The following is a 12,500-nucleotide window of genomic DNA, read 5'->3' as shown; positions in this document are numbered from 1 at the left end:
GAGAATGGGGGATGGAGAGGGGGGATGAGGGGGAGGGGGAGGGTGTGAAGGAGAGATGGGGAGAAAGGGGAGAGGGGGGGGGGTCCTGACCGCCGTCGATACCGAAAATTAATTCAACGTCACGAAAGCTCCCCCCCCCCAAAAAAAAAAAAAAAAAAAAAATGTTAAGGGTCATAACAATTAATAAACCATTAGGATAGAACGACACGACAAAGATACTCCTAAAGAAAAAAAAAATAATAAAAAATAAATACATAGATAAATGTGCCAAGAGAACGTACCCTTTAAACACATCACGTTCCCGTCCGTTCGAGTCAGCATTGTAAGCATGCACGTGATGGGGGGGGGGGGGGGGTAGGAAAGGGGGGGGGTAGGAAAGGGGGGGGGGGTAGGAAAGGAGGAGGTTAAGAGGGGGAAGAAGGAAGGGGAAGAGCGAGGGAAAGGAGGAGGGAAAGAGGGGCTAGAGAAAGGAGGAGGAGGGACAGAGGGGACAGGGAAGGGAGGAGGACGTGAAGGCGGAGGAGGAGGTGGAAAAGAAAAGAGGGGAGAGGGATGGTTATGGGGAAGAAGGGAGTAGAAAGGCGAGGGAGGGGAAAAGGGGAAGAAGGGAGTGGGGAGGAGAAGGAAAGGGAGTGGGGAGGAGAAGGAAAGGAAGAGGGAGAGGAGAGGAGAGGAGAGGAGAGAGAGAGAGAGGGGGGGGGGAGGCAAGCGAGGTGTTGGTGCAACGGAAGCGGTTTACTGTTTCGTGAAGGAAGGAAGTCTTTCCATTGCAATTTTCTCTTGCAATGTCTCCTCCTTGTGCCGTATTTTGTATGTATATGTTCTTTATATATATATATATATATATATATATATATATATATATATATATATATATATATATATATATATATATATATATATATATATATAATCTGCAGTATGTATATCTTTTTTCCTTACATGTCATGTATTCCTATTTTTGAGGTTTTATTTTTCTTTATTTCATCCTTCTATTTCTAGCTGTATTTTCATCTTCAAAATCGCTGCTTCACCTCCTGTTCTTTCCTCTCTCCCTACATATTTTCTTTTCCCTTTCTCCTGCTCTCTTTACCTCTTACCTTTTCTCCTCCTTCCCTGCCTTTCTACATCTCTCCTTCTCACTTCCTTCATTCTTCCTGCCGCTTTCCCGCTCACTTTCTTCTCATTCCTTCCCTCTTTCTTTCCCTCTCTTTCCTCTCCATCCCTCCCTTTCTGCCTCTTCCCCTTTTCTCTTCCTCTCCATTCCTTCCTTTTCCCTCTCTCCCTCTCCTTCTCTCCCCCCTTTTCCTCCCTCCTGCTGGGAATTCTAAGAACTTTGGCCGTCGGAAGAAAAATCCCCCCCCCCCCCGCAGGCACCTAAGCCTCTCAGTGGCACCCTTCTGTCACTGGCATCCTAACCTTCACTACTTGCACCCCCCCCCTCTCACGGGACTAAAGAATCGTGGTATTTTCTCCTCTTTCTGTTGTTCTGTCTGTGTCACTTCCCTCCTCCTCCTACTCTATCCTTTCCACTTCCTATTTTGTCTTTTTACATTCATTCTCTCTCCCCTCGACAATAATGTATCTCTTTCCCTCTCCTTCACTCCCTCTTTTCTCTCTCCCTTCCCCTTTCCCCGTCCCATTGTTTCTCCCTTTATCTCCCCTCTCCCTTCCCCTCTCCTCCAAAACCCTCCGTTATCGATCACCTTTCAACCACCTCTCTCTCTCTATTCGTATCCTCTCCTCTTCCGATCTTCATCCCTCTCCCTCTCCCCCTTTCCTCATCTCTTTCCCTCTCTCTCTACCTCCACCTCCCCCTCTCCCTTTCCTCCTCTCCTCGTCTCTTTTCCTCTCCCTCTCCCCTTCTCCCCATAGCATTCCCCCTCCCTCCACCTCTCCCTTCCTCCCCTCCCCCTGTCCCTCTCCCTCTCTCCTCTTCATTACTCGAAATCAAACGACAGCAACACAAAACCTTGAAGTCTCACTGGCTGCTTTGTTTCTGTTTGTTATTTTCGTTTCTGCCATATCTTCCTTTCGCTTCTCCCTACTGTGTTCTTTATCTCCGTTTTTTCTATCCCTACTTTTCTGCATCCTTCCTACGTTCTTCGTGTCTGCTTTCTTTTCCATCCCCTGATTTCTCCTCCATTCTCCGTCTGCTCACTTCCGCTCTTTGAGGTTTAAGTAACGGTTGTTCTTATCACCTAATTTCACATAAAACCTACTCGTATTTTTGTTCTGAACCGTATCTTCCCCTCCCACCCCATCCCGTTTATCCCTTAACCTCTCTCCCAACTTCTTTGTGTATCCCTCCCTCTCTTCCTCCCTCCCTCTCTCTCTCCCTCGCTCCCTCCCTTCCTCCACCACCACCCAAAACAAAACAATAAAGAAATCAGAAACAGTCGATAAGAAAATCTACCCACGCCCATACCGGCAGGACATGGGCGTAGGTACGGGCGGCGGTGACCTCCCAACACGGTGACCCACCACCCACGCCTCGCCGTCTGGAGGACTGCTTTAATCCGGCACACGAGCGGGACTTTAAAGGAGCCACCACGCCCCACTCGTGCGCCCGCCGCTCGCCCTTCCACTCAAGAGCCGCCCACGCACCTCACGCCCAACTCCACTTTCCCTCTCTTTCTACCTTTCTCCCCCTCCCTCCCTGCCTCCCTCCCTCCCTCCCTTGTTCCCTCTCTCTCTAACTCTGTACGCGTGCGCCTGCGCATTGAAGAATTTAAATATCTGTCCATTTATGCGCGTGCTTGCGGGATTGCCTGCTTGCCAGACAATCACATTAGAAATAAAGCTTCCCACACAACCATGACGTCATCAACGACCATCCGACCTTCATCACAGTCACGACCTCTAAACTTGCTAATCGTTCAAGAGAGAAGGAAAACGACCAAGTTCAGCACCACAACCTGACAGATCAATAACCGTGACAATCATAACTGCCTTATTACTATAATACTTAAAACAGGTAACGGTGAATTTAATCAAACTGACCTTGAAAAATACCTTTAAAAAAACGTTACTCCTTCCATCTATCTACCAAGTAAAAAAAAAAAACAATCAAACAATCCAAATCCTTAAGATTAAATCCTTAAATCATAATATCGAATTCCTTAATACTAATCCTTAAAGCCTAAAATCCTTAAGTCTAGCGGGCTCCTCGTAATCCTCGCATAACACCCCTCCACAGACGCCACGAGGGGGCGGTGGGGAGGGGGGCACGGGGACGGGCCTCGATCAGCTGATCTTTATTTACCTTTTAGGCTCCCGTGGACGGCAAGCGCGAGAAGTGATCTGACTACTACCGCGTCAGAAGGGAAGGAGAGGATGAATACTGAAAGTGAAAAAAAATTAAAGGTAAATAAATTATCGAATCGGTGATGGTTCCTTAAAGTACTAAATAATATGTGAAAGGATGGATGGAGCAGAAAGTAGATGCCCATACAGATGTAAAAGTGAGAAAGAAAGAAGCAATAAGAAAAGAGGGAGGGATGGAGGAGGAAAAGAAAAAGGAGCAGGAGCAGGAAGCGGAAAAGCAAGGAGGAGGGGGAGGAGAATGAGGAGGCGGAAAAGCAAGGAGGGGGAAGAGAAGAGAATGAAGAGGAGGCAAAACAAAGAGGAGGAGGCAAAACAAAGAGGAGGAGGAAAGGAGGAGGAGGCAAAGCAAGAGGAGGAAGAAGACGAGACAAGAGGAGGAGGAGGAGGAACAGAAGGAGGAAGAGGAACAAGAGAAAATCAACTTAAACTAAACTAAACAGAAGTATCCATAAATAACATGCAAAAACTACCATTTTCTTATATATCTTGACATCTTCTACAGTAGCACCGGGAGGATCCTTGCATGGACGAGCAATCCCAAAGTACTAACCGTTGAGAAAAATATATACATATATAATAACATATATAAATGAATCGATAAATAGTAAGTAAGGCAACCGTGGCTGATCCTTAACGATTTCATTGACTTTGAAAATTACGTTCGATGATTCAAACCCATTTACTTGAAGAAAATGGAAGGGCAATACGAAGAAGAAAAAAATTACAAGAGACCCCAACGCCTGGGTTTGTTATCTAGGGCAAGCCAAGAGAAAACCCAGAAACCCAAGAGAAATACGCTAGAGAGGGAGGGGATGGAAGTGGGCAGGGGGGGGGGGGACGTTGAGTGATGCTTCTCTCACCCTCTCCCTCTCCCTCTCTCTCACCCTCTCCCTCCCTCCCTCCCTCAGTCCCCTCCACCCTCCCTCCTTCTATCCCCGCTGCGGAACCCTATTTAAAGTTTCTCGGAACAACAAGAATCATAAACACCAATTAGGGCGACTTCCACACCTACATCCTTCTTTCTTTCTTCCTTCCTTCTCCCGTTCGCCTTACGTTCCCTATTTCTTCCTTTACCCCTTTACCCCTTCCTTCTCCCCTTCCCTTTACCCCCCTCTTCCTCTTCCCCCTCCTCCTCCTCCTCCTCTTCCTCCTCCTCTTCCTCCTCCTCCCCTCTCCCTCTTCCCCCTCCTCCTCTTCCTCCTCCTCCTCCCCTCTCCCTCTTCCTCCTTCTCCTCCTCCTCCTTTCCTCGCGGCTTATTTGTCTCGTGCGGAGGAAAAAACTTGTCCCGCTCCTGTGTTGGCGTCTGATGCCACTGTCGCGTACGCTGTTGCCCGCACCGCTGTCAGTCATGCTACTGTTTCTCGTTTTCCGTTACGCATTTTTTTTCTTCTCTCTCTTTGCTGTTTTGCTTCGCTCTCTCTACCTCTCACTCTCTCTCTACCTCTCACTCTCTCTCTACCTCTCACTCTCTCTCTACCTCTCACTCTCTCTCTACCTCTCACTCTCTCTCTACCTCTCACTCTCTCTCTACCTCTCACTCTCTCTCTACCTCTCACTCTCTCTACCTCTCTCTCGCTCTCTACCTCTCTCTCGCTCTCGTTCTCTCTCTCTCTCCCCCCAAAGAGGTAAACAAAGAACAAAAATGAGGATTAGGAGACTACGACAACGGAGGGAAACAGCCCCCCCCCCCACGCAGACAATAGACGTCCACCCGCCATGCCGCCCGCGTCACCTCCATCCTAACACCTTATCCTAGCTTCGACCTTTGACCTTTGACCTTCCTTCCCCCCCTCCCCCTTTGCCCTCTGACCTTACGAGGCTTAGGCGGTTGTTCTGTATTATTCAGCCAAGGGTGAACGAAGGGGGGGAGGGGTTGGTGAGGGGGGGAGGTTAGAATACCCGGTGGGCTTACGGGTCACTGGTCACAAGGTCACAGGTCAACAGGTGTGTTCTATGAGTTGCATCAGATAAGTGTTCTCTTTCCTTTTTATTTCTCTCCTTTCATCGTCTCCATTCCTCTCTCCTTCCCTCCCGTTCATATGAAGAGGATACAGAAAACACACAAGAACACGGGGATGAAGAAAACGGAAAAAGAGGATGAAATGGAGAACACAAAGGAGAACACGAATGGGTAGAACAAGAACACAAAGAGCAACACGACGAAGAACACCAAAAAGGAGAACACGACAAAGAACACCAAAAAGAAAACGAGAAAGAACAAAAAAAATGATCATCTCGAAAAAAGAACAAAAAATGAACAACTCGAAAAAAGAAGAACAAAAAAAATGAACGACTCACAAAAAGAAGAACAGCACAAACCAGAAAAAAACTCGAACCATCTACGACCCCGCCCTCCCTTTGTTGACAAATACAGCGCTATTGTTTAGCTTTTGTTAAAAGGTTACATATTACTAAAGGACAGAATGTGTTTGACAACTCAGTCTTGAGACTTTATCACAATTAAATAATGTTTTGTAAACATAATATTCTACAACCTTATTAATGTTTCAAAAGGCTCTTATAAAATGATGCAGAATCATTAAAGAGCCTTGTCTATATGTATAATTGTGACTACTAATGTAAAATCTTTAATAGACAAAATAAAGATTTCAATTTCAATTTCAAAAAATTTCCCTCCCTCCAGCCCACCACCGACTCGTCTACTGCCGACGAGTGTTCCAGCGAGGGACTTCCGGGTCTTACAAGGAAGAGGGGAAATTGGTAATACGGAGAGGGGAAAAAGGGGAGGGTCCTCTGTCGTCGAGGCTGTATGAGGGGAGGCTGTCACGCGGCCGCTAATGGGGCTAAGAGGGGGAGAAAAAAGGAAGGTGTGAAGGAAGGAGGGAGGAATGGGGGGGGGGAAGGGGGGAAAAAGAGAGAATGGGTAAAAAGGGGAGGTGCGAAGGAGGTAAGAAGGTACGAAGGGAGGAAGAGAGGGAGGTGGGGAGGTAGGGAGGTGAGGAGGTGGGGAGGTAGGGAGGTGAGGAGGTGGGGAGGTAGGGAGGTGAGGAGGTGGGGAAGGTTAAAAGTTGACAGAAGAAGGTAAGACGAAGGAGGGAGGAGAGACGGAGGAATGATGGAGGAAGGGAGGTTAGAAGAGGAGAAAGGAAGCGAAAGGATGAGGAAGGAGGAAGAAGACGGAGCGAGGAAGGAGGAGGAGAAGGAGGGGGAGGAGTGCGAAAGGAGAGAAGAGGAAGGAAGGAGGGGCAGCACTGAGGGAGGAGGAAGGAGCTAAGTACTTGCTTAGAGACAACCAACAAACTAGGAAAAAGACTCAAACAAGACTCGGAAAGCGATCGTGGCAGATTCGCCTCCGCCTCCGCCCCCGCCCCCGCCTCCGCCTCCGCCTCCGCCCCCGCCTCCGCCCGCTCGCCAGACTGCGCTCCGCTCGCTCCGCCGAACCGCCCCCCCTCTCGCTCCGCGGAACGGAACAAAGCGAATGCGGGAAGCGCAACGGCGGCCGGTCATGGAGAAAATATGTAAAGCACGAATAAAAAATAGTAATAGTGGTAGGAGAAATAATAGTACTGATAATAATAATGATAATAATAATGATGTCAATACTGATAATAATAATAATGGTCATGACGACAATGCTGATAATAATAATGATAATGATGATGATGATGATGATGACAATACTGATACCGATAATAATGATAAAATAATAATGGGAATATAACAATAATGATAATACAATAGTAATAAAACGAAATAATAACAGTAGTAATAATAGTAATAGAAAGTAATAATAAGTTAGCAAAAGATGATGATAAACTCATTTGATCATTAAATTGAAATCAAAATGCAGAAACTTAATCATTAAGCAAAGAATATATACATATACGATACCCTGCTACACCGACCATGAGGAAAAAAAATGGAAAAAGCCGCATAAAAGTATCTCCCAAATTAACAAATTGCGAAAAATATATATATGCGACATTATCCACGGAATAATAAAGATAATAGAGCCCTTGGCAACTCTTTCTTCCGAATCCGAAATCTGTTCACAATGGCGGGTCGGGCACAGCTTCCCGCCATGATGGGGGACATGGGCACCCTTCCCCCCCCTCCTCCTCCCCGCCGTCTCTTTCTCTATGTTCTTTCTCTTCCCTCTTCCTTTCTTTCTTTCACCTCTCTTTGATTCCATTTTCCCCCTAGTTCTCGCTCTCTAGCTCTCTCGCTTTCGCTCTTGCTCTCTAGTCCTGTCGCTCTGTCGCTCTCTAGCTCTCTCTCTCTCTCGCCTCTCCTTCCCATCCCTCTTCCTCACCTCCTCTCTCCCCCATCTCCACTCTTCATCTTCCCTCTCCCCTCTCCCCTTCCCTCTCCCCTTCCCTCTCCCACTCTCTACACCTTTTTGAGATGCTCCCGCGGGGGTCCTTTCAGAAATAGATTTCCGATAACGGCGGGAACATATTTATCAAGGAGTGTGGGTGGGTGGAGGTAAGGAGGAGGGGGTGCGAGGAAGGAGGGAGAGGGAGAGAGGGAGGGAGAAGGGGGAGAATAAGTAAGAATAGGAGGAGGAGGAGGAGGAGGAGGAGATGGTAAGGAGGAGGAGGAGATGGTAAGGAGGAGGAGGAGGAGGAAGAGATGGTAAGGAGGAAGAGGAGGAGGAGGAGGAGGAGGTAAAGAGGATGAAGATGGGGTGAGGAATAAAAAGTGAAGAGGAAAAGAAAAAGAAAAGAGGGAGGGATGGAGGAGAAACAGGAAGACGAGCTAGAGGATGAACGAATGTATGAAGCAGACGAATCACGAGAGGATTCACAGATTAGAAAGAACAGAAAGAAGACATAGGAAAAAAGAGCAGACAGAGGAAAAGAGAAAAGAAGAAAAAACAGACAAAGGCTAGAGAAGAGAGGAAAGACATCTTATAAACGTCATCCCGATCAAGTTATTACAGCACAAGCACCAGCTCGAGAGAATCATTGACGATGGAGGTAGTGGTGGTAGTGGGGGGGGGGGGGGGCGAGATGGAGTAAGGGGGGGGGTCCTATTCTCGCCAAGTCAACCGTCAACTCCATCATAGACTAATATGACCATCTGCTCCGGTGCTTCTATTCTCTATCCAATCACCCAATTCTCTTGGAATACACGAGACTTGTTTAGCTTTTTGCGTTTTCTACAGCGCCAATGAGGGAGAGGGAGGAGGAGGAGATGGAAAGGGAGAGAGAGAGAGAGAGAGAGAGAGAGAGAGAGAGAGAGAGACAGGAGAAGAGACAGGAGAGAGAGAGAGAGAGAGAGAGAGAGAGAGAGAGAGAGAGAGAGAGGAGAGAGAGAGAGAGAGAGAGAGAGAGAGAGAGAGAGAGAGAGAGAGAGAAGAGAGAAGAGAGAGACAAACAAGAGAGAGAGAGAGAGAGAGAGAGACAAACAAGAGAGAGAGAGGAGAGAGACAAACAAGAGAGAGAGAGGGAGAGACAAACAAGAGAGAGAGAGAGAGACAAACAAGAGAGAGAGAGGGACAAACACGAGAGAGAGAGAGACAAACAAGAGAGAGAGAGAGAGAGACAGACAGACAGACAGACAGACAAGAGAGAGACAGACAGACAGACACAGACAAGAGAGAGACAGACAGACAGACACAGACGAGAGAGGCAGACAGACAGACACAGACGAGAGAGAGAGACAGACAGACAGACAAGAGAGAGAGAGAGAGACAAGAGAGAGAAACAGACAGACAGGAGAGAGAGTGAGGCGGAGACAGACAAGAGACACACAAAGACAAAGAGCAAGGGAAAGAAAGAAATGCCCACAAAAGAAGCAAGACAAGGCATCTCGGCGTCCCTCTACCGGCCGAGCCCCCCCCCCTCCACTCCCCGCCAGACGCAATCCCACATCACGAATCGCATCATGCTCTGATCATCGACCACCGGTGGAATTTCACCCACAAAGCAAGATGGCCGAGGAAAGTGAAGCGAGAGTAAGTGATTTGGGACAGTCACAGACACAGACTCACAGTCACAGACACAGACTCACAGTCACAGACACAGACTCACAGTCACAGACACAGACTCACAGTCAAGACACAGACTCACAGTCACAGACACAGACTCACAGTCACAGACACAGACTCACAGTCACAGACACAGACTCACAGTCACAGACACAGACTCACAGTCACAGACACAGACTCACAGTCACAGACACAGACTCACAGTCACAGACACAGACTCACAGTCACAGACACAGACTCACAGTCACAGACACAGACTCACAGTCACAGACACAGACTCACAGTCACAGACACAGACTCACAGTCACAGACACAGACTCACAGTCACAGACACAGACTCACAGTCACAGACTCACAGTCACAGACACAGACTCACAGTCACAGACACAGACTCACAGTCACAGACACAGACTCACAGTCACAGACACAGACTCACAGTCACAGACACAGACTCACAGTCACAGTCACAGACTCACAGTCACAGTCACAGACTCACAGTCACAGACTCACAGTCACAGACTCACAGTCACAGACACAGACTCACAGTCACAGACACAGACACGTTCACTCGCTCACACGCTCACTCTACAGCTCACTTTTACACCACATACGCTCACCTATTCTTACGCTAATGCTCCCGTTCCCGCTCACACCTACGCCCACACTCCCACCCCATTTCCATTCCCATTCCCACTCCCACCCCATTTACATTCCCATCCCATTTCCATTCCCACTCCCACCCCATTTCCATTCCCATTCCCACATTCCCTATACCTGATCTTCCCTTTTGATGTTCAGAGTCGGCATGTATGAATGACAAAAGCAAGTATGAAAGGAATGATTTCAAACGTAAAATAGCAAGAAAAAAAACAATGTATACAAAAATATACGCGAAATAGATCAAATAAAAGCAGACGAATAATTAGAGACAGAAAAAAAGGAAGGCCCTATTTCATGTCCAAGCTATTTCAGGATCTGGGTGGTTGAGATGGGAGGAGGGGGGGGGGGGAGGAAGGAAGGAAAGGAAGGAGAGGAGAGGAGAGGGGAGGGGAGGAAGGGGGAGAGGAAGGGAGGGGGAGGAGAGGGGAGGGGGGTTCCTCTCCGTCGTCTTAAACCCAGGCGTCCTTTCTCTTAATCAATACTTGTTTGGTGTGAACGTCCTGCATCCTCTGGCGGCTAACACTTGCCTCACCTCCCCCTACCCCCTACCCCCTACCCCTCCTTTCCCTCCCCCCTCCTACCCCTCATGTCCTCCTCCTCCTCCTATTGCCCCTCCCCCTCCCCCCCTTCCTCTCCCTCTCCGTGGGGGCGCTGCTAAGGGACTCATCTCGTTCTTTGTCGGTTTGATTCCGGATTATGTCTCTTAATCTCGGTTACCTTTTTAGAGTCCGCCAGTCGGCATGTCTTTGCGTGTCTATTTGCCAGTTAGTCAGAGTCTGTCTGTCTGTGTCTCTCTGTCTGTCAATCAGTCGGTTAATCGGCGTGTCTAGCTGCCAATTAGTCAGTGTGTCTGTCTGTCTGTATCTGCCAGTTAGTCCACGTCGTCTGTCGGTCCCGCCCTTGCTTCATTGTACTTGGTCGTTCTTGTGTACTTTTCCGTGTGTCTGTCTGTTCAGTTATTCATCATTATCTCGATTTTCCTTCCTCGGTTTTCCTCCTTCACTTCTCTCTCTTTTTCACACACCCCTTTCTATTCGGTTATCCTTCCTACTTTTTATTGTCTAACACTTTTCTTCATTCCTTCCATTCATACCTCTCGTTCACCTCCTCATTTTTCGCTCTCTCCATCCCTTTCCTTTCCTCTTCCTTTCCCTTTCTATCCCTCTTTTCGGCTGCCAGTGTCTCTCTAACCCTCCCCTTTTCTCCCTCCCTCCCTCCGCCAGTCTCTCCCCCCGCCAGTCTCTCCCCCCGCCAGTCTCTCCCCCCGCCAGTCTCTCCCCCCGCCAGTCTCTCCCTCCGCCAGTCTCTCCCCCCGCCAGTCTCTCCCTCCGCCAGTCTCTCCCCCCGCCAGTCTCTCCCCCCGCCAGTCTCTCCCTCCGCCAGTCTCTCCCCCCGCCAGTCTCTCCCTCCGCCAGTCTCTCCCTCCGCCAGTCTCTCCCCCGCCAGTCTCTCCCCCCGCCAGTCTCTCCCTCCGCCAGTCTCTCCCCCCGCCAGTCTCTCCCTCCGCCAGTCTCTCCCTCCGCCAGTCTCTCCCCCGCCAGTCTCTCCCTCCGCCAGTCTCTCCCTCCGCCAGTCTCTCCCCCCGCCAGTCTCTCCCTCCGCCAGTCTCTCCCCCCGCCAGTCTCTCCCCCCGCCAGTCTCTCCCTCCGCCAGTCTCTCCCCCCGCCAGTCTCTCCCTCCGCCAGTCTCTCCCTCCGCCAGTCTCTCCCCCCGCCAGTCTCTCCCCCCGCCAGTCTCTCCCTCTGACCCTCAGCACTTCAAAGCTCTCGTGAACTCACTACATCTTGAGGTCGACCCCGAGTGTTGTCTTAGTTTTTTCAGACTTGAATATCCACTTGCTCGGTAATTATATCACTTAAAAAAAATCCTTTCTTCGTTCTCTATCCCTCCCCTCCTTCTCCATTCGCTCCCCACCCCCTTTTTCTGGTGCTGTTGTGGCTAATTTTATCTTCCTTTGATTCATGGCTTCATTTTATTTTTGCCTGTTTATTCTCTCTCTCTCTCTCTCTCTCTCTCTCTCTCTCTCTCTCTCTCTCTCTCTCTCTCTCTCTCTCTCTCTCTCTCTCTGCAGCTACTATTTACAAACCCATTTTTTTTCTTTGGAGGGCCGGGTCTATCTGTCTGAGTGTCTGTCTGTTCCCGTCTGTCAGTGTGTCTGTCTGTCTGTCGGAGTCCTCCTTCCTTCCTTCCTTCACATCAAATAAACAACTCATGCATCGGAGGCGCTTCACTGGTGACACAGAGACAAAGTGGCATCCGGGCTCCGCTTCCCTTCCCTCTCACTCTCACTCTCTTCCGTCCTCTTCATCCTGCTTCCTCGTGTCCCCTTCCTTCTCCCTCTCCCTGTCCTCCCTTCCCCTCCCTCGTCTCCCTTTTCCCCCTTCTCTCCTTCGTCCTCCTCCACCATCGTCTCTATCCCTCCTCCACCATCGTCTCTATCCCTCCTCTCCATCTCCCCCTCCCCCTCCTTCATTTTCCGACACCTCTCCGCATCCTCTTCCCATCACCTCATTTCTCCGACCCCTCCCTCCTCCCCCATTTCTCCCATCCTTCTCTCCT

General features: G+C 49.2%; 2 protein-coding genes across 14 annotated transcripts in view; one reads left to right on the top strand and one right to left on the bottom strand.

The window, feature by feature from the left end:
- Positions 1-12,500, bottom strand: part of LOC119597169 (synaptosomal-associated protein 25-like) — a 99,515-nt gene that overhangs the window by 39,204 nt on the left and 47,811 nt on the right. For 9 of the 13 annotated variants that reach the window (XM_037946703.1, XM_037946707.1, XM_037946704.1 and 6 more), the window contains exon 2: positions 3,266-3,343. The exons of the other annotated variants lie outside the window; for them this stretch is intronic. The gene's annotated coding sequence lies outside the window, so the exon portion shown is untranslated. The remainder of the gene's footprint in view (positions 1-3,265; positions 3,344-12,500) is intronic. 13 annotated transcript variants of the gene reach the window in all.
- LOC119596680 overlaps positions 1-12,500 on the top strand; it is a 54,913-nt gene that overhangs the window by 13,544 nt on the left and 28,869 nt on the right. The gene's annotated exons all lie outside the window — the stretch shown is intronic.

Source organism: Penaeus monodon, chromosome 38, assembly GCF_015228065.2.
Source record: "Penaeus monodon isolate SGIC_2016 chromosome 38, NSTDA_Pmon_1, whole genome shotgun sequence".
In the NCBI taxonomy this organism is placed as follows: domain Eukaryota; kingdom Metazoa; phylum Arthropoda; class Malacostraca; order Decapoda; family Penaeidae; genus Penaeus; species Penaeus monodon.
The sequence above is the reverse complement of the archived record's forward strand: the minus strand, read 5'-3'. Positions and strand labels throughout refer to the sequence as shown.